General features: G+C 39.4%; 1 protein-coding gene and 2 pseudogenes across 30 annotated transcripts in view; all 3 read right to left on the bottom strand.

Moving 5' to 3' along the window:
- Positions 1-21373, bottom strand: part of PATJ (PATJ crumbs cell polarity complex component) — a 411839-nt gene that overhangs the window by 125967 nt on the left and 264499 nt on the right. The window lies entirely within an intron of this gene.
- LOC144577121 (interleukin-6 receptor subunit beta pseudogene) lies at positions 2492-3260 on the bottom strand (annotated as a pseudogene).
- On the bottom strand, positions 3253-4434 carry LOC144577012 (interleukin-6 receptor subunit beta pseudogene; annotated as a pseudogene).

The following is a 21373-nucleotide window of genomic DNA, read 5'->3' as shown; positions in this document are numbered from 1 at the left end:
TAAAAATAAAAAAAGTTTCTTTTGCTGTACAGAAAGTCTTAAGTTTAATTAGATCCCATTTGTCTATTTTTGCTTTTGTTGCCAATGCTTTTGCTGTTTTAGTCATGAAGTCCTTGCCTATGCCTATGTTCTGACTGGTATTGCCTAGGTTTTCTTCTAGGGTTTTCATGGTGTTAGGACTTCTGTTTAAATCTTTAATCCATTTGGAGTTAATTTTAGTGTAAGGTGTAAGGAAGGGGTCCAGTTTCAGCTTTCTGCACATGGCTAGCCAGTTTTCCCAACACCATTTATTGAACAGGGAATCCTTTCCCCATTGCCTGTTTTTGTCAATTTTGTCAAAGATCAGATGATCGCAGATGTGTGGCATTGCTTCCGGGACCTCTGCGCTGTTCCATTGGTCTATATCTCTGTTTTGGCACCAGTACCATGCTGTTTTGATTACTGTAGTCTTATAGTATGATTTGAAGTCTGGTAGCATGAATGGGCAACCAACAGAATGGGAAAAAATTTTTGCAATCTACACATCTGACAAAAAACTGCTATCCAGAACAGCTTAGTTCTTCTACAAAGAACTAAAGCAGATTTACAAGAAGAAAACACACAACCCCATCAAAAAGTGGGCAAAGGATATGAAGAGACACTTTTCAAAAGAAGACATTTATGCGGCCAACAAACATATGAAAAAATGCTCATCATCACTCGTTGTTAGAGAAATGCAAATCAAAACCACATTGAGACACCATCTGACACCAGTAAGAATGGCGTTCATTAAAAAATCTAGAGATAGGGGGAGGTGGGGAGGGACAGCCTGGGGAGAAATGCCAAATGTGGGTGAAGGGGAGAAAGGAAGCAAAACACACTGCCATGTGTGTACCTACGCAACTGTCTTGCATGTTCTGCTTATGTACCCCAAAACCTAAAATGCAATGAAAAATTTATAAAAAAAAAAATCTAGAGATAACAGATGCTGAAGAGGATGCAGAGAAAAAGGAACACTTTTATACTGTTGGTGGTAGTGTAAATTAGTTCAACCATTGTACAAGACAGCATGGTGGTTCCTCAAGGATTTAGAAACAGAAATTCCATTTGACCCAGCAATCCCACTACTGGGTACATACCCAAAGGATTATTAATCATTCTACTATAAAAAGACACATGCACACGTATGTTCATTGCGGTGCTGTTTACAATAGCAAAGACCTGGAACCAACCCAAATGCCCATCATTGATAGACTGGACAAAGAAAATGTGGCACATATATAACATGGAATACTATACAGCCACAAAAAACAATGAGTTCATGTCTTTGTAGGGACATGGATGAATCTGGAAACCATCATTCTCAGCAGACTGTCACAAGAACAGAAAACCAAATGCCACATGTTCTCACTCATAGGTGAGTATTGAACAATGAGAACATGTGGGCATATGGAGGGGAACAGCACACACTGGAGTAGGTTGGGGGTGGGGGGATGGGGAGAGACAGTGGGGGACGGGGAGGCTGGGGAGGAAAAACACTGGGAGAAATGCCTGATGTAGCCAATGCGGGGGACAGAGACTGCAAACCACCATGGCATGTGTGTACCTATGCAACAATCCTATGGGATGTGCACATGTACCCCAGAGCTTAAAGTACAATTAAAAAATAATAATAAAATATAAAAATAAAAATAAATTACTCAAAACAAAATTTAAACTGAAGATATATACTGTATAAAGTGTTTCATATACCCAGTTCTCTGAAGTTTTAACAAGAAAGGTCAATGACATTTATATATATAAACATTAACAATTCACGGCTTTAAAAATGGCAATTTTTTAAATGCTTCAGATAGTTTGGGGGTTCCCTAGCTCTTAACATGGCACTCTGTTGAGTTTGTAAAACTGATCCTCAAAGAGGTTGTCAATAATAAGCAAAGTTTTGAAAACTAGTGAGATTACTGATTATTGATGAATAAAACATGAGTATTTTTAATCTAACAAGTTAAAGCTCTAGAATTCCTTTCTTCCAGTAATAACTGGCAGCATCACTATCAACGGAAGGAACCTAAGGAATATTGTGTACATTGATATACACGAGGCTACTTCTCATTTTTCTGTCAGATTACAAAAGCTGGGTTCATATGGTTATGGCCTATGAAGCTCTTTTTAAGTTATGTTAGCTGAAGTAGATGGTCTAGACCTTGCTCCTCCAATCTTTTATATTAACTGTCCCAAAGCCAGTTTGATGACTTTCTAATCAAAATTGATATAGCTGTGCTCATTAAGCTTATTATTTAAATATCTTATTTTCTATGTAGCAAAACAAAAAGTTTTACTTTACAAATTTCAGATAAGCTTTCTGTTTTTCTTCAGAGCAAACATCCTGAAACAGCACAAAGTCATTCAGTTAGTCTGAGGATAAAGTGAGTTTATGTAGTGCTTCAAGTGGAATCCCAGATATTCTGGAATGGAAATAGCTCATGTGAGAGTTCAGTTCATTTTTGTCCTTAAGGGTAAATGATCATCTTCAGAGAGTAGAGACTTTTTAAAATCTGAGTTCGCAGATAAAATAATTTTAGCTTTACTTTATAGGTACGGCTGAAGTGTAACAGGAACTGCTAGTCCTTCACTGAGGCATGCAGCTGCCTTGCCGTACAGGCTGTGCTAAGTGACTTTTAGCCATTCCTTCACCAATCACAGGCTGTATCCTGACTGTTTCAAATCTTTCTACTTGTCCCTCAGTATCTGGACCAAAAGAATCTGGGCAGAAACTTCCTTAAACATTTTCTCTTGTCCGGATCTCCAGGATTGTAAAATATGATCTGAAATCTGTTGTTTAAATCTAAGAGAATCTCCTTATTGACTGATAAAACTTGCTTTGACCTTTCAAAATATGAACTGTCTGGACTGGATTCATGCTGCCTGCAGTTCTGTTTGAAGTACTGCTGCCTGGGCAAAATGCCACCACCACCATCTATATGACCTACTAATTGTAGATCTTCTGGCCGCTCCTCTGAATCTAGCAAGGGCTGGGTGGACTCAGATCTTGAGAAGACCTTGACTGATGGAACTTGGTGTCTGCAGCCACTGTGTACCATAGTAGACTACTGGACAGTGCTTCAAGTGTTTTGTGAAGATTCATTTTCATCACTGGTAGAAATACTTGGCCTAGAAAATGACATGCATGATGACCCCCCAATACCACTGTTGTGTCCTTCAGTATTAATTTTTTTTTGAGACGGAGTTTCGCTCTTGTTTCCCAGGCTGGAGTGCAATGGCGCGATCTCGGCTCAACAACCTCCGCCTCCTGGGTTCAAGCAATTCTCCTGCCTCAGCCTCTTGAGTAGCTGGGATTACAGGCACACGCCACCATGCCCAGCTCATTTTTGTATTTTTTGTAGAGATGGGGTTTCACCATGTTGACTAGGATGGTCTCGATCTCTTGACCTCGTGATCCACCCGCCTCGGCCTCCCAAAGTGCTGGGATTACAGGTGTGAGCCACCGCACCCGGCTCAGTATTAATTTTTTCCTTTTTGAACAGGTCCAGTGATTTTAGATCTTCCAGAAAAGGCTTTTTGTCATTCACTTATATTTCCACAACACTTACATCAGTGAAATTGCCATCTGAATACATTTGATCTTTTGAATTAAAATTGTGCCTTGGAGGAGTGTGAGGTAACCCCTGGGCAATATGACTCTTTGAAAGATCTGGAACATTAGGCTAGATGTGTTTTTTAATTAGTCTCCCTTATTAAAGCAGAACAACACTCCCAGAAGAGTTGTCACGACGAATGCTAAACAAACAGGCATGACTATGGCTCCAACTTCTCCTTGAGCAAACTTTGGTGTAGTAAAAGTGAATTCTGGACCATCCTTCCCACCTTCATCTGTGTATGCTGTCATTCGTACCAGGTACAATGTGTCACTACTCAAAGAGGACAATGTATGTTCTGTGTGGGAAGAATCCACATTCATAGCAGTTTCATTTCCAATGATGGTTCTATAAAATATAGTATCCTTTCTGATAAATCCATTCTGAACATCAACAGGAATTTGGTCCCACTCTAAGACAGCTTCATTTTCCCCTACCTTTTTTGTGTAAACCGTAGGTCCTTTGGAAGGTGGAGCTTGTTTAAGGTATGCCTTTATGGATTCAGGGCTTCCTGGTCCATCAGCATAACTGGAGTCATTGTTATCAAATAGCTTTTGCTCTCTACTAAGTTCCCTCTTAAGTGTGACGCACAGTAGCATCTTCTTGTTGCCAGTCTGCAATACGGGGTGATTCATCCGATAACACACACCCCTCAAGTACATGTTTCTTTACAGATTGCCCTGGAGTAGTGCATTCTACTCAAAGCATGCTATCTTTGGGGAATGCTTTAAGATCCATTACAGGGTGATGAGCTTAAAAGTCACAGATCACTGCCTTTTCTTGAAATGCCTTTCTCTTTTTTTTTTTCCTTCCTCCCTCCCTTTCTTCCTTCTTCTTTCATTTTTTTTTTTTAAGATGGAGTCTCACTGTCACCCAGGATGGAGTGCAATGGCACAATCTCAGCTCACTGTAGCCTCCACTTCCTGAGTTCAAGTGATTCTCCTGTCTCAGCCTCCAGAGTAGCTGGAATTACAGATATGGGCCACCATCTGGCTAATTTTTGTGCTCTTTATTTAATTTATACCCCACCTATCCTTCCTTTCCAATGTGAGTTCAATTACCTCTAACTAGGTGAATTATTACCTTCCCTTAAATTCAAAGACTAGTCTATATATGGATGTCTTCCAAATTCACATATTTAGCCTAAATCTTTTGAGCTTAGAACCTGCATACCCAATTCTTACTTTATGTCTCCACTAGATGTCTTACAAGCATCTCAAATAAAATAGAGCTTTTTATCCCACTCAATCACCATATGGTTCCACAGCCAATTCTCTCCACCTGAGTAAATGTCAACAATATCTGTCCAGCTGTTCAACCAGGAACCAGAGGTCATTCTTGAAAATTCTCTTCCCTCATCTGTACTTCCAACCAGCACGTCTCATTGATTTTACCTTCAAAACATATCTTGGATCTTTCATCCGATCCTATTTCTATAAGCCATCATCATTTCTCACCTGCATTAATGTAAAAGCAACCCAGTTACATCCCATTCTTCACCCAGCAAAGTTAAGATCCTAACACATAAAACTGATCATATTTCTAACCCCTTCTTATGGCTTCTTAAGGCACTTAGGATCAAGTGCAAAGTCAATGAAGAGGCTCTGAGGTTCTAGCCCCCATGTCTGGCCCCCTCTAGTGCTTTTTTCCCTTGCTCACTATGCCCCAGTCCAGCTGCACAGGCTGTTTTTGCTTTTTTTTTGAGACAGAGTCTCACTCTGTTGCCCAGTGGTACTGGGATATGCAGTGGCACTGTCTTGGCTCACTGCAACCTCTCATTTCTGGGTTTAAGCAATTCTTTTGCCTCAGCTTCCCCGAGTAGCTGGGACTACAGGTGCATGCCACCATACCCGGCTAATTTTTGTATTTTTAGTAGAGACTGGATTTCACTATGTTGGCCAGGCTGGTCTTGAACTCTTGACCTCAGGTGATCCACCATCCCCAGCCCAGCTGCACAGGCTTTCTTTCCACTTCTCAGCTGAACGGAGATCTACCCACCTCAGGGTCTTCCCTTACTCCATTCTCTTCTACTCTACTTAACAAATCCTTTGGCTGATTTACTCTTATTTCTCCTTTATAGCTCATCATAAACATCATTTCCTAGAACAAGCCTTCTAGGACCTTCTTAATATACTCATAGCGCCCTAGACAACGATTGCTGTTATAGGTCTATTTCTTTCATATTTTACCTAACTGATTTGTGTGAACATTTGCTCCAAATCTGAACTTCTCTCTAGATGATAAGCTGTCCTCTGAGGACAGGACTCATGTCCATCCTATTTCCTATTACACTAACACAGTGCTTGGCAAGTGTTTGTTCTTAACATAGTTATTGAAATAACAATGAATGAATGGTGGGGTGGGCTGGGTTGGGATGTAATGACAACTCTCCTCAACAAGGAGACAGAAATGTAGGAGTCTCGGTTCCAGCCCTTCCACTAACTAACAGAGGGACTTTGGGGAAACCACTTCTCAGAGCCTCAGTTTCTAGATCCCTTAAGTAAGTAGCTTAGCTATAAGAATCCTAAATTGGTTACATTCTTTGTGGAATGAGGCACAGCATAAATAAAGATATGAAGTCTAGGTGCCATTTCAAGCTCCATACTTCTTGGATTCTTAGGCTATCTAGGCATGAACCAAACCAAAGCAAATGGGAGAAAAACTACCCCTATAAAGTGACATAGCGTATCAAGCACGTATCTATTTTTTCTGACTGCATTACAGATGCCTTGAGCAGATATTATTATGTTAAGAGATGGCTTGGCTATTGTTTTTCAGGGAGTACGGTCCATTCCTCAGCAGTTTGCTCACATATAGAAAAAGTAATCCATCACTCGTGGGTAAAGAACAGCATTTTCCCAGTGGTAATTCCATTTCCCATTCAGTTTCTCCCACGGAACAACAAAATAAAGCTCAGCTTAGCTTAGGGCCGAAAGTCAACAGGCCACGTCTGCTCTAGATCTGGAACTCACAGCACAGAGTATACTTGGCCATAATTCAATAGATGGCTTTTCAGATCTCTTTCAAAGGTTACCAGCATTAAAAATATGGCTGTACATGAATTCTTATTGAGAGATCATGATTAACTGAATCAAGTTACCTCAAATTGGCCAAGTTATCTCTTCACAATTTAATGACTTTTTTTTCACAAATTAGTATGACTTTCGTGACCTTTAAAGTCCATATTAAAATTTTTTAACCTTACATAATAGACAATCAACAATTACTCTCCATGAAAAGAAGAAAGCTGCTATAAGAAGTTACAGTTCATAATCCTTTATAATCCACTTAATAGTAAATGGTCACATCCCTCAGCATCAAGTCATGGAGAGCTGACATAGCTGCAATTTTAAAGAGAAAATTAGGAAGAGTGAACGAGAGGAGAGAAGGTATTTATACTTCAGACAAGCAGTGGGGCCTGAATGATATCTGGAGAACTTTTGAGCCCTCATATCCTATGATTCTTCTAAGAAATGAAATCTGTTTGCTTTATAATTAAATTTTTATTTATTTATTTATTTTTGAGACAGAATCTCTCTCGCCCAGGCTGGAGTGTAGTGATGTGATCTTGGCTCAAGCAATTCTTGTGCCTCAGCCACTCAAGTAGCTGGGACTACAGGTGCCACCATATGTGGCTAATTTTGGTATTTTTAGTAGGGATGGCGTATCGCTATGTTGGCCAGACAGGTCTTGAACTCCTGGTCTCAAGTGATCTGCCTGCCTTGGCCTCCGAAAGTGCTAGGATTACAGGTGTGAGCCACCAACCTGGCCGAAACTTTCCTTTCTATATAATTAACCTAAGTTTCTTAGGCCCCAGTGCCTCAAAGAGAACACAGCCAGGAATTGTAATTGTTTGTAGGTGTTTTTATAATTATCTTTAAGAGCTGCTGGGAGAGAAATAATGGACTTCTCCCATGGATAAGAGTGAGACCCATTTCCCAGAGCACGGAACATGGCATGTGTGTTCTCATTGCTGTACTTGCCATGCTCTGTTAAAATTACTTGTGCTGGTTTTTCTCCCACTCTGAGCACAGGGATTAGATCTTATTCCTTTGTATCCCCAGCTTGTAGTGTGGTACCTGGTGGGGAGTAGGTGTACTATGATGTAAATGTCTGTTGAACAAAAATGATCTTAATAAGGCAGAAAAAATAAACCAGAATTACCGAAGTCGCCCCATGCTTTCTGAGCTGTTTCCATGAGTTAGTGAGACCATGCTGCCTGTACTCAGCCAGCCATCAGTATTTACTACATGTAAGGGCCATTTCTTGGGGTGTCCACCCAGCTCACAGTGATTCCTTGGATGGGCCATAATGTCAACATTAGGTAACACTAATAGCCTTGTCCTCAACCAGATCAGATAAAGGGGCAGACACCTGCCTCAGTTTGGACCAATCAACTTCTCTCTCCCAGGTGCTTAAAATTTAGAAGAGACCTATAAAGATCAGGAGCGCAATGTCAAAACTATCAATGGAAATGCTCAGCGATAAACAGTGGTTCAGAACTCCCTTCTGCTGACATCTCTAGAGCTGCCCTGGTTCCTCTGGAGCATCAGTTGTATGGATCTTTTATTAAGAGTCCATGAGGCATTCCTGTACTCTTTTTGTTTTTTGAGACGGAGTTTTGCTGTTGTTACCCAGACTGGAGTGCAATGGCACAATCTCGGCTCACTGCAACCTCCGCCTTCTGGGTTCAAGCAATTCTCCTGTCTCAGCCTCCCGAGTAGCTGGGACTACAGGCATGCGCCACCATGCCCAGCTAATTTTTGTATTTTTAGTAGAGATGGGGTTTCACCTTGTTGACCAGGATGGTCTCAATCTCTTGACCTCGTGATCCACCCACCTCGGCCTCCCAAAGTGCTGGGATTATAGGGGTAAACCACTGTGCCCAGCCCCCTGTACTCTTACAATACATTCTCCTTTCAATTTAAGCTGGCTGGTGGTTACTTTGATTGGTTGAAACTTGACTATATAGCTTTGATTTTATTTTGAATATATATATTTCTTTATTTAACAAATATTTATACTAGGTACACAAAAATGGATAAAAGACAATTCTTGCCTTTGATATTAGCAACCAGTGAGGAATGCAGCTAAGTAAACAACCACAATTGTGGCATTACTACCTGATAAGGTTTGCCTGTGTCCCCACCCAAAACCTAATCTTGAATCATAATCTCCACAATTCTCACATGTCAAAGGAGTGACCAGGTGGAGGTACCTGAATCACGGGGGCAGTTTCCCCCATGCTGTTCTTGTGACAGTGAGTGAGTTCTCAAGAGATCTGATGGTTTTCTAAGTGTGTGGTAGTTCCTCCTGCATTCATTCTCCTTCCTACTGCCTTTGCTTAGGCAGTTGGTGAAGAAGGTGCTTTGCTTCCCCTGTCACATGATTGTAAGTTTCTTGAGGCCTCTCCAGTCACGCTGAACTGTGAGTTAGTTAAACCTCTTTCCTTTATAAATTACCCAGTCTCAGTATTTTCATAGTGGTGTGAGAAAGGATACACTACCCAAGGGATCTCAATTTAGTTTTTCTCCAAAAGCATGCTAAGAATACCTCTAATTCAGTTTCTCGTTTGTAGAATATATTTATATTTGTGGCAAACACACATTCTGGATCCTGATTTGAATTCTGTTTTGTTATAAAAATGAAACTCATACTGGTAAAAATCATGTAACTTGCGTTAGACAAAATGTTAAGAAGTCTCCCAAGATTTCCGCCCCTGGTTTACAGACAGATTTCACTTCCATAATTAGGCTATATAATTCACAGCTGACTGTTAGACAAAGGGAGATGACGAGTTTGGGCCTGACCTAATCATACAAGCCCTTTAAATCTGGGGATTTCACTTAGAACCTCAGTATCCTAAATCCTTAAATTAGTAGGTTGATGAATTCTAAACTGATTAAATTCTTTGTGGAATGCCTAGAGGTCACAGACAGGAAGTCAGAGAGTGGAAACACCGTTACTTACTTCAGGATGGAGGGTACTTCCTGACAAGGAATGTGGGGGACCTCTATGAGCTGAGAGCAGCCCCCATCTGAGAAACAGCAAGAAAATAGAGACTCGGCCGGGCACAGTAGCTCACGCCTGTAATCCCAGCACTTTGGGAGACTGAGGCAGGAGGATCACAAGGTCAAGAGATAAAGACCATCCTGGTCAACATGGTGAAACCTCATCTCTACTAAAAATACAAAAATTAAACAAAACAAAACAAATACAAAACAAACAAAAAATACAAAAGCTAGCAGGGCACGGTGGCGTGCACCTGTAGTCCCAGTTACTTGGGAGACTGAGGCAGGTGAATCGCTTAAACCTGGGCAGTGGAGGTTGCAGTAATCCGAGATCGCCCATTGCACTCCAGCCTGGCAACAGATCGCCCATTTGTCTTAAAAAAAAAAAGAAAAGAAAAGAAAATAGAGACTTCAACAAGAATGAGCCTGGAAGTGACTTTTCCCCCAAAGCCTCCAGCCAAGAACTCAGCCTGGCCAATGCCTTGACTTCAGCTTGGTGATACCCTGAGCAGAGAACTGAGCCATGCCTCGCCATGCCGGCATTCTGACCTATACAACTGTGAGCCAATAAGCGGGTGTTGTTTTCTGCCATTCAATTTGGGTAATTTGTTACACAGAAAAAAAAAACAACTAATACATAACACAAATTTTCATTTAGAAAACATGGTCACTAGAAATATAACCAGAAACATACCATTTGAGTGCTTACCAGGTACCACTGTTCAAAGCACTTTACATACATTCACTCATTTAACCTTTGTAACAAGTCTTTGTGGTAGTTAGAATTATTTTTTCATTTCTTCATTTTCTTTTGTTTTAGAAAAAGGTTAAGCAACCTGACCATAGTGACACAGCTTATAAATCACAAAGCCAATAAATAGCAAAGCTGGGGTTCAAAACCAGTGGTCTGGTTTCAAAACCTACCCTTAACTACGGTACTACAGTGCTGCCCCTTTTCATAGCCTTCAGAGCCAGAGATGTCTCCTCTCGTCTACCCAAGTTAAGATCCCTAGCCGAGTCTAGGCTATTAGGCTATTGCTTTTTAAGTTATTTAATCAATTTCCTCAGGGTAAAAATACACGCATGGTTCTAAGTCTGCTCACTCTATCAACTGCAGTCTCTCTACCTTCCATACGTAGGTTCTGGGCGTTATATCTATTAACATATTACCCATCCCTTATAGAGATATAATGACTATTAAATGCTTTAAAATTTCATTTTGTGTGATTTGGCAGGTAGAGTGATGAATATTACAGTGGAGCGTAATTCCCTCAGTACTATTCTGGGAAAGTTATTAGGGCTGTTCGTAAATCCTCTAGCTTCAATTTGTCTTCCTCTTTAAAGGTGAGCCAGTTCTTGATTAGCGGCATTTCCTTTTTCTGCATTGGTGATCATGGAAACACATGCTGAGACAGAACCTCTGCTGCCTGGGTATGTGAATGACCACGGTGAACAGAAGGCTCCTTGCTGGGCCCTGATGAGTATGTAAAATAGAAAGAAATAAACTTTTGTTTATTTCTTTGTTGTCTTAAACCATGAGTTTTGGGTCTGTTTGTTATTGAATTGTAACTGTGTCTACCCTGAGTCTGACATGCTCTATACAAGTTTATTCTAAAATAATAATTTTTTTTTTTGAGATGGAGTTTCACTCTTGTTGCCCAGGCTGGAGTGCAATGACATGATCTTGGCTCACTGCAACCTCTGCCTCCCGGGTTCAAGTGATTCTCCTGTTTCAGCCTCCCAAGTGGCTGAGATTACAGGCACATGCCACCACATCTGGCTAATTTTTTTTGTATTTTTAGTAGAGGCGGGGTTTCATCATATTGGTCATGTTAATCTTGAACTCCTGACCTAAAGTGATCTGCCTGCCTTGGCCTCCCAAAGTGCTGAGATTACAGGCATGAGCCACTATGCTCTGCCTATAATAACTTTTTAAAAAGCCATGGTTATACCTTATTCATAGTAACAAAAAACTGGAAACAACTTAAATGTCCACCTACAGGAGAATGAATCATCAAATTTTTATATATTCATAGAATGGAGTATTACTCTGTGATTAAAGGAATAAACTTTGATAAACACAACATGGATAAATTTCAAAAACGTTATATTAATGAAAGAAATCAGACACAAAAGAATAAATGCTGCTTGATTCTATTTACGTTAAGTTTAAGAACAGTTGAAACTAAGCTACAGTGACAGAAATCAGGAAGCAGGTGGCTCCTGGGGGAAGGACAGATTGACTGTAAAGGGACACCAGCAATCTTTTGGAGGTGAATGAATAGTCTATATTTTTGTTTTGTGTGGAGGTTACACAGGTGTATGCAATTATCAAAACTCAACAGACTTAAGAAAAAATCTATTGCACTGAGTGTAAATTACATCCTAACTAAAAAATAAATCCATGATAATGTATAGTACAAGACAACTATGTTAGCTTTGAAATGAATATAAGCAAAGGCACAGACAGGTTAAAACAAAGGTACAGATTCTATCACTGATAAAAGTAAGATACAAAATAACTTAAAACACTGGTTTCTCAAGCTTTCAAATTGGGGTAATGCCTAATATTAATAGAATTGTTAGGAGACAATGTAAATGTCAAGGCACGCTCACAGAAGTAAATATTGAATCTTTTATGGCTTTGTGATGTTAAATCTCAAATGCTTAAACTTCCAGGTGCTACGTCCTTGGTTAGTATTAATTCATTCAGCCATCAACCAAAAATTTTAAAACATCACTGAGCTGAATGGTTTTACTCTAAAGGCTTTCTTCTTCCTTATTCTTCTAATCCCAAAGCTCCCACCCTAATTCATGTCCTTTTCATGTTGCCTGGACTGTGACAACAGTATCCCCTTGTTTTCTTGTTCTGCTTTCTCTGAATCTGAATCCATCCATATTGCTCCTTTTCAACTGTGAAATCTACCCCCTGGAACCAAGTTTGAAAATAACCCAGTATCAGTGAGTTCCCTCTATGGATGTTTGTTTGGCCTGATGCATAGTAACTCATTTGCATGTCTTTGAAGTTGCTGGAGAACTTCTTACTTAACTGTAGGGCTTGATATAGCATATGACATACAGGAGGTGCTCAGTAAATCCTTAAATTTGCTGATGCCATTTGGACTCAGTTCTTTCCTACGCAAGCCTACCTAGCTATTATTAAATATTAACTAACTCTCACTGTACCCACTTCAACTGCAACTGTACCCACTTGCTCCTTTGAAATTCTAAACTGTTTATGGTGGCTTGTCTCAGCAACTTCATTCTATTCTTCGAAGAGTATTTCACTGTATTTTTGGATGCACATATATGGCATGTACAGGGATTTGTTGATATAACATTATATATTTATTCTTTATCCCTCAAAGGTGTAACCATAATTCAAACTGTAATAAGGGATTTCATTAACATATTATTTGATAGCCCTTGACTAATTCCTTAGGATAAATATGGGATATTCTAATATAAACTTAAAGAGAACAATGTAAATTGTTGCCAAAAGAAAAATTAGTGGTCACGAGGAGAACATACTCATGTTTCAGGGAAACACAAGCCCATGGTGACAATTTATGAAAGACGAAAAATAAAAGAAGACATCTAATGCAATGGGCAGTGTGTGCATGTTTGTAGAATGTCATAACTTTATCAGGATATGAGATATTATTAAAAAGCATTTCTACCTCTTCTAAAAGCAAGAAAGTGTGTTTCATTTTAAAATTCATAGGGAATTTTAAGGGACCTGAAGTAGCCAAAACAATCTTGAAAAAGAAAAACAGAGTTAGAGGTCTTACCCTTCCTTGATGTCCAAACTTACTGCAAAGCTATGGTAATCAAAACAGTGTGGTATTGGCATAAAAATAGACATATTAACCAATGAAATAGGACAAACAGCCGAGAAACAAACCCTTGTATATGTGTGTGTGTGTACGTATGTATGTAGGTATTTTGAGACAGGGTCTCTCTCTGTCACCCATGCTGGAGTGCAGTGGCATGACCATAGCTCATTGCAGACTTGAAGCCTCCAACTCCCAGGCTCAAGTGAACCTCCCATCTCAGCCTTCTGAGTAGCTGGGTCTACAGATGCAAGCCACCATTCCTGGCTTTTTTTTTTTTTTTAAACGCAGTCTTCCTCTATTGCCCAGGCAGCAGTGTGGGTGACATGATCATGGCTCATTGCAGCCTTGACCCTCTGGGCTCAAGCAATCCTCACACCTCAGATTTCCAAGTAGCTGGGACCATGGGTGTGTGCCACCACATCGGGCTAATTTTCTTTTGGAATTTTAGTAGAGATGAGGTCTCACTGCTATGTTGCCCAGGCTGGTCTTGAATTCCTGAGCTCAGGAAATCCTCCCACCTCAGCCTCCCAAAGTGCTGGAATGACAGACATGAGTGATTTTCAACCAGAACATCAAGACCATTCAATGTGGGAATGGATGATCTTTTCAACAAATGGTGCTGGAAAAACTGGATATCTACGTGTAAAAGAATGAAGTCTTTTGGGTGAAGGTTATATAGATGGGGTGCAACTGTAGTACTAGCTACACAAAAGGCTGAGGTGAGAAGATGGCTTTGAGCCCAGGAATATGAATCTAAATTGCACTATGATCATGCCTGTGATGAGCCACTACACTCCAACCTGAGCAACACAGAGAGATCCTCAACTCTAAGAGAGGGGAAAAAAGAATGAAGTAATAGCCTTCCTTTATACCATATATGAAAATTGACCCAAAATGAATTAAGGACCTAATATAAGAGCTAAAATTATTAAACTCTTTGGTGAAAACATAGGGGAAATGCTTTGAGATACTGGATTTGACAATAATTTCTTGCACACAACACCAAAAGCAGACAGCAACAACAAAAATAGATAAATTGGACATCAAAATAAAAAAACCTTGTGTATATCAAAAGACACAATCAACAGAGTGAAAGGCAACTTATAAAATGGGAGAAAATATTTGCAAATCTTATATCTGACAAGTGGTTAATATCTAGAATATGTAAAGACTCCTATAACTCAACAACAACAGCAAAACAAACAACCTCATTTTTAAAAATGGACAAGGGACTTGAATAGACATTTCTACAAAGAAAACACACAAAAAGCGAATAAGCACATGAAAAGATGCTCAATATCACTAATCCATCAGGGAAGTGCAAATCATGCACATCAAAATCACAATGAGATACCACCTCACACTCATTAGGATAGATACTATATATATAAAAAGGAATGTTGGCAAGGATATAAAGAAATTAGAACCTGTGATAGGATAGATATTATATATATAAAAAGGAATGTTGGCAAGGATATAAAGAAATTAGAACATTGTTGGTAGGGATGTAAAATGGGATGGCTACTATGGAAAACAGTATGGTGGTTCTTCAGAAAATTAGAAATAAAATAACTGTATGACTTGGTAATTCCATTTGTGTGGTATATATCCAAAAGAAATGAAAGTAGGGTCTGGAAGAGACATTTGTATATCCATGTTCATAGCAGCATTATTTATGGATGCCAAAAGGTGGCAGCAACCCAAATTCCCATCAAGGGTGCATGGATAAACAAACATGGCATATATATAAAATGGAACATTATTCAGCCTTAAAAAGGTAAGAAATTCTTGCGCATGCTATGACACAAATCAACATTGAAAATATATGCTAAGTGAAATATACCAGTCACAGAAGGGCAAATACTGCATGACTCCACTTATGTGAGGTACCTAGGGCAGTCAGATTTAGAGGCAGACAGTAGAATGGTGGCTGCCAGGGGCTAGGGGAGGGAAGAATGGGGACTTATTGTTTAATGTATACAGCGTTTCAGTTTAGGAAGGTGAAATAATTCTGGAGATGGATGGTGATGATGGTTGCCCAACAATGTGAATGTACTTCCTGCCACCGAACTGTACACTTAAAATGGTTAAGATGGGGGCTGGACACGGTGGCTCATGCCTGTAATCCTAGCACTTGGGAAGCCGAGGTGGGTGGATCACGAGGTCAGCAGTTCAAGACTAGCCTGACTAACATGGTGAAACGCTGTCTCTACTAAAAATACAAAAATTAGCCAGGTGTGGTGGCATGCACCTGTAATCCCAGCTACTGAGGAGGCTGAGGTAGGAGAATCACTTGAATCCAGGAAGGCAGAGGCTGCAGTGAGCTGAGATCATGCCACTGCACTCCAGCCTGAGCAACAGAATAACTCTGTCTCAAAAAAAAAAAAAAAAGGTTAAGATGGTACATTTTGTGTTATACGTTATACTCAGTTGCTTTCACCTTTTGGCTACAGTAAATAATGTTGCTGTGAACACGGATATAGAAATATCTCTTCCAGACCCAGCTTTCAATTCTTTGCATATATACCCCACAAGTAGTATTGCTGGGTCATATGGTCAAATTTTGTGTTATGTGTATTCCATCGAAATTAAGATTACCTGAGCAAGAAAAAAAGTGAAAGTGTGATGAAAATATGTTTGAATTATTTAGAATGTCACTTAAAATCATGACTGTCTTCAGGGACTCTGGGCCTGCCTCTTGGAAACGTCCTGTCACCAAATCCATAGGATCTCATTTTATGCCAATAAAGTAGGATTTTATCAAAAGCAGAAGTTATGTGTCTGAATTCAGCCTGGACTGTTGAGCAGGCTGACTTTGTTTATTTCTTTTTTGCAACTTGTTCTAAAATGATTACAACTACAATCAGTGCCTAGCACATAATTTTTGTGCATGTACACATGCATGTACACACACACACATACACACACACACGTTGAATAAATGTGGAACACGTGAACACAACCCACGAGGCAGAGATAATGTTTCCTAATTGCACTAAATCTGGTGGTCTGAGACATTTCAGGATACTAAAAAATAATCTCTACATTTCCTGTATTAATTGGAACATGACACTGAATTAACATACAAAACAAAGCAAATCGTTCTATCTCAATGGAAAGATTCCTTTCCAAAAAGATTCCAGGAGATACTCCTAACTGTGTGAACAGAGTGAACAGTTCCAATTCACAGTTAGAAGAAACTACCAAAATAGCTGAGAATGTCAAATCACAAACAAAAGTCCAATGACAGTGGAATAATGATCTCTATTTACTTGGCACTTCAAACAATGTCAATCACTAATAAGGGCTGCTGGGAGAAAAGCAGTATCTACACCCACATTTTACACAAGTGGCCCCAGGCATGTTCTAAATAATTTTTGCCAGTTGTGCAGAGGAAAAGATGGCTCATAAAATATTTGGCAGTACAGGCTGGTGGGAGAGTTGCCATGGGGAACCTGGGACTGGATGGAATAGACAACTTACCCTAACAAATTTATCAAAGACTGTTTTTTTTTTTTTTTTTTTTTTTTTTTTTGGTGAGACAGGTTCTCTCTCTGTCACCCAGGCTGGAATGCAGTGCCATGATCTCAGCTCATTGCAACCTCTGCCAATCAAGTGATTCTCTTGCTTCAGCTTCCTGAGTAGCTGGGATTACAGGCACATGCCACCATGCCCAGCTAATTTTTTTTGGCATTTTTAGTAGAGACAGGGTTTTGCCATGTTGGCCAGGCTGGTCTCGAACTCCTGGCCTCAAGTGATCACCCATCTTGGCCTCCCAAAATGCTGGGATTATAGGTGTGAGTCACTGTGCCCAGCCTTCCAAGAGAGTCTTTCTAAAAGATAGTACAGTAGATACTCTCAGCCATTCCTCTCTTATTCCTGGCTGACAAATCCCAAACATTCAGATACACAGACCTTAGTATACATCCCTCACCATAAGGCCATGTGCTGGGATCCCCACCCCTAGGGACAAACTGGGACAATTCCTGCCTGATTCCTCTTTGATAATCATGGTAATCTCATTTCAAAAGCCAACAATGGTTTCGCAATGGTAATTAGTCATACAGGAGATCCTCAATAGAGATTTGTTCAGAAGCTGTATGCTCTTCTAAAGTCATTTGAAGGAGGAAAAACTCAAAATTCTAAGGCTAAAAGCATACAAGTGACAGGAATAGGCACAAAGGGAACCAAACACCTCACTCTGGTTGCTTGTCATTTGTTCAGATAGCTCTATTTCTTATCACCCTTCCCATTCATTAAGATTCTTTGCCAGTAAGCAATAAAAATGAATTTGGGCCAACTTAAGCAAAAGAGAATTTATTAGAGGGATACTGAGCTTTCACAAAACTGACAAACTATAGGATTAAGCTTGGGACAGTTGGGAACTTAAAGACCTCCAGAGGACAAGGAAGTTGGGGACAGAATGATGTAGCCAGGGCGTTTGGCCAGGGCACTGTGGCTCTATGAATAAACACCATTCATATCAAATCACTCACATTGCTTGCTTCCAGTTCTAAGCCTAAGGTATTACACTGCCCAAGTGTAAGACACGTGACCAGCTGCTGGCCACACTTTGGCAGTAAGAGAAAGAATTGGTTCCTCAGCTTCCACAGAGGGAGACAGGCATCTAGATTACTGTTTCACTATTTTGTGTGTGTGTGTGTGTGTGTTGGGAGGTGGGAAGTGGGGGTCTACCCAAGGAAACAAGAATTTCACTGGGCAAATAATATAAATATTGACAAGCAAAAAAGAAAAAAGGCAAGCTCTCATCATCCCTGACGACCATCCCAATTAGTTTTTCTGAGTGCCAAAATGGGTGAAACAAATTCATGCACAATTCCCATCAGCTCATATATGCAGGAATTATATTAAGGAATGGAAGTAGCAAAGAAAAAATGACCAATTCAGCCCACGAACGAGTAAAACTGAATAGACCAATATCAACTTTTGAAATTGAATTGGTAATAAAAAAACCTGCCAACCAAAAAAAGCCCTGGACCAGATGGATTCACAACTGAATTCTACCAGATGTACAAAGAAAAACTGATACCAATCCTACTGAAACTATTCCAAAAAAATCAAGGAGGAGGGGCTCCTCCCTAACTCATTCTATGAAGGCAGCATCAACCGAACACCAAAATCTGGCAGAGATACAATGCAAAAAGAAAACTTCAGGCCAGTGTGCCTTATGGACATAGAAGTAAAAATAAAATCATCAACAAAATATTAGCAAACCGAATCCAGCAGCACATCAATTAGTCTTTATTCCTGGGATGCAAGGCTGGTTCAACATATGCAAATCCATACACATGATTCACCACATAAACAGGATTAAAAGCAAAAATCATATGATTATTATCTCAATAGATGCAGAAAAAGCTTTTCATAGAATCCAACATACTTTCGTAACAAAAACCCTCAACAGACTACACGTGGGAGGAACACCTCAAAATGATAAGAGCCATCTATGAAAAACCTGCAGCCAACATCATGCTACCTTACAGAATTCAAAACAATTGATCTACACAGCTATACCCAATGATACTTTCCCAAAGAAAGACTGTTTTCTCCTAGAAGCAAATGTCCAGGTATTTTAATTGGGTATCCAATTCTGGAAACTGGGTTTCTATACATCTTATGACTTTGCTTACTTCCTTCAGTCTTAGCCTAAGCATCTTTCTCTGTGACATCTTCCCCACAGGCTCCAAAGACTACATCAGATGCATCTCCTATATGTACCTACAGCATCATAGTACTTATATCACTGGAAAAGGTACTAGACTATTGTTTATTCTCTGTCTCCTCTCCTTTCAGACAGAGATTGTGTTCTTTCCATCACTGACTCCACAGCATCAACACAAGTAGGTGCTCTGTCAACACCTGTCTAAAAAAATGAATGTTTCTTTATGAAAGTAAAACTCATGCTTGTACACGCATTTATTTTTCATATTTATCAAAACTAGATCTAATAAGTCAAGAGCACAAGAAGGGTTTTTAAAACAGGCATCTAAGTTGCTTCTTCAGATGGTCATCTCAAGATGACTCTGACACTCACATTCATTTCAAGCAATATCATCTTTCAGGGATATGAGCAGAGGATAACAAGCCATGGTATATTTTTAATTACAAAAACAAGACAAATCTGCAATCGATCCAGGAAGATGGAGCCCATGATAAGTCCACTTTTACTCAGTGGGGCTCAACAGCTAGCGCTAAATCTTTCCAAGGATTTCAGTTTCATCTTGTTTCCTTTAGCCCCAGGAGTTACACAGTACATATTTTTCACATGTAATTAAGTAACGGAGAGTGAGTTGTTATACATGACATTTAATTTTTGATAGTGGGGGAAGGTATGACAAGAGCTGCAGGCAAGATCATTAATCTCCTTGGATCTCTGCACTGCCAAATACAACAATGTATTCATTGTGTTAATATAGCTTTCCTTCTGTACTTAAATGAAGGTGTGCTCACGTGAAGGGGAGAATGCCAAATACGAAAACCCACAGAACTGAATGTAGAGTACATAGCAAGCACCCAGATTGTAATACACATCTGGATGATCCAGAGTTGAGTAATTTAGTTTATCAGAGACCATATATTTAGGGTACAATTTCCAGGATTGTCCAAAATCTAATGATGCGAAAAGCAAAAGGGAAAAAATGATTATGTAAGTCGTGTATAAATAGCTGCAACTTGCTAATTTGTGCTAATGACCCACAGACCTTTTGCCAATTATAGATAAATTAGTATATGAATAAATACAAGTGTTAAAAGAATATGACAAGGACATGATCACAAAATGTACATTGCTATAGACTAAAGGCCTTAGTTAATTAAAATGTTGCCTGCAGCATATTTTAATAGCCTTCTATGATTACTGCGAATCATTCTCTAAAACCTGTGGCCAGTTCCCATTTTCATCTCAATTGTCAATAAATTTGAAAAACAGTTGCCAAGGTATAAAAGCCAAAATTTTCTGTATAATGGAAAAGCACAGAGAACAATTTCAATGAAGGAAGGAAATTTTACCAGATAGAAGTGCAAATTGTAAAGAAATACACTTTATAAAAACTAGTTTTCAAAGTAACATTATAACACAGTACAAGCTATGCAGAGTTTAAGCATAATTGCATCTGTGGTGCTGAGATGATTTAAGTGTTAACTTCTGGAAACTTGATAATAAATCAAATTTTAACTGCCTTGGGATTTGATTCTAAAACAGGCAATATCAGGGTTCTCATAACAAATAATTATTCAGAATCACTCCTATATGTTTTTTCTCCCTATAAAAGGAAGATATTAAAAACTCTTAGCTAATTTGGGAAAGTACTGGGAAGAGGAACTGAGGTATGAGGACTTTTGTAAAATACTGAATTACAGAAATATTTTTAATCCACAAAATAACAACAACAAACTTACTATAATTATTGTCTTTGGACAATAAGTAATCTGGAAGTGCTTAGTGGGAGCGAAAAGGAAATTTATTCAATAAAGCTTTCTGAACACCCATTATATGGTACACACTGTAATTTAATGACCATGAAGGAAAGGTTTGTGCTATGGTCTGAATGTTAGTGTCCCCTCAAAATTCATATGTTGAAACCTAATCACCAACATGAAGGTGTTAATAGGTGGGATCTTTTGGAAGTTGTTTACATCATGAAAGCAGAGCCCTCATGATGGGATTAGTGCCTTATAAAGTGGGATTAGTGCCTTATAAAGTAGGTCCAAGAGAGCCCCTCCTGCTACGTGAAGACACATAGAATAGATCTTCTATGAAACAGGAAGTGGGCCCTCTCCAGACACAAATCTGCTAGAGCCTTGATCTTGAACTTCCTAGCCTCCAAAACTGTGAGAAATAAATTTCTGGGCCAGGTGCAGTGGCTCATGC

This window comes from Callithrix jacchus, chromosome 7, assembly GCF_049354715.1.
Source record: "Callithrix jacchus isolate 240 chromosome 7, calJac240_pri, whole genome shotgun sequence".
Taxonomy (NCBI): domain Eukaryota; kingdom Metazoa; phylum Chordata; class Mammalia; order Primates; family Cebidae; genus Callithrix; species Callithrix jacchus.
Note: the sequence above shows the minus strand (reverse complement) of the source record. Positions and strands in the feature narration are given on the sequence as shown.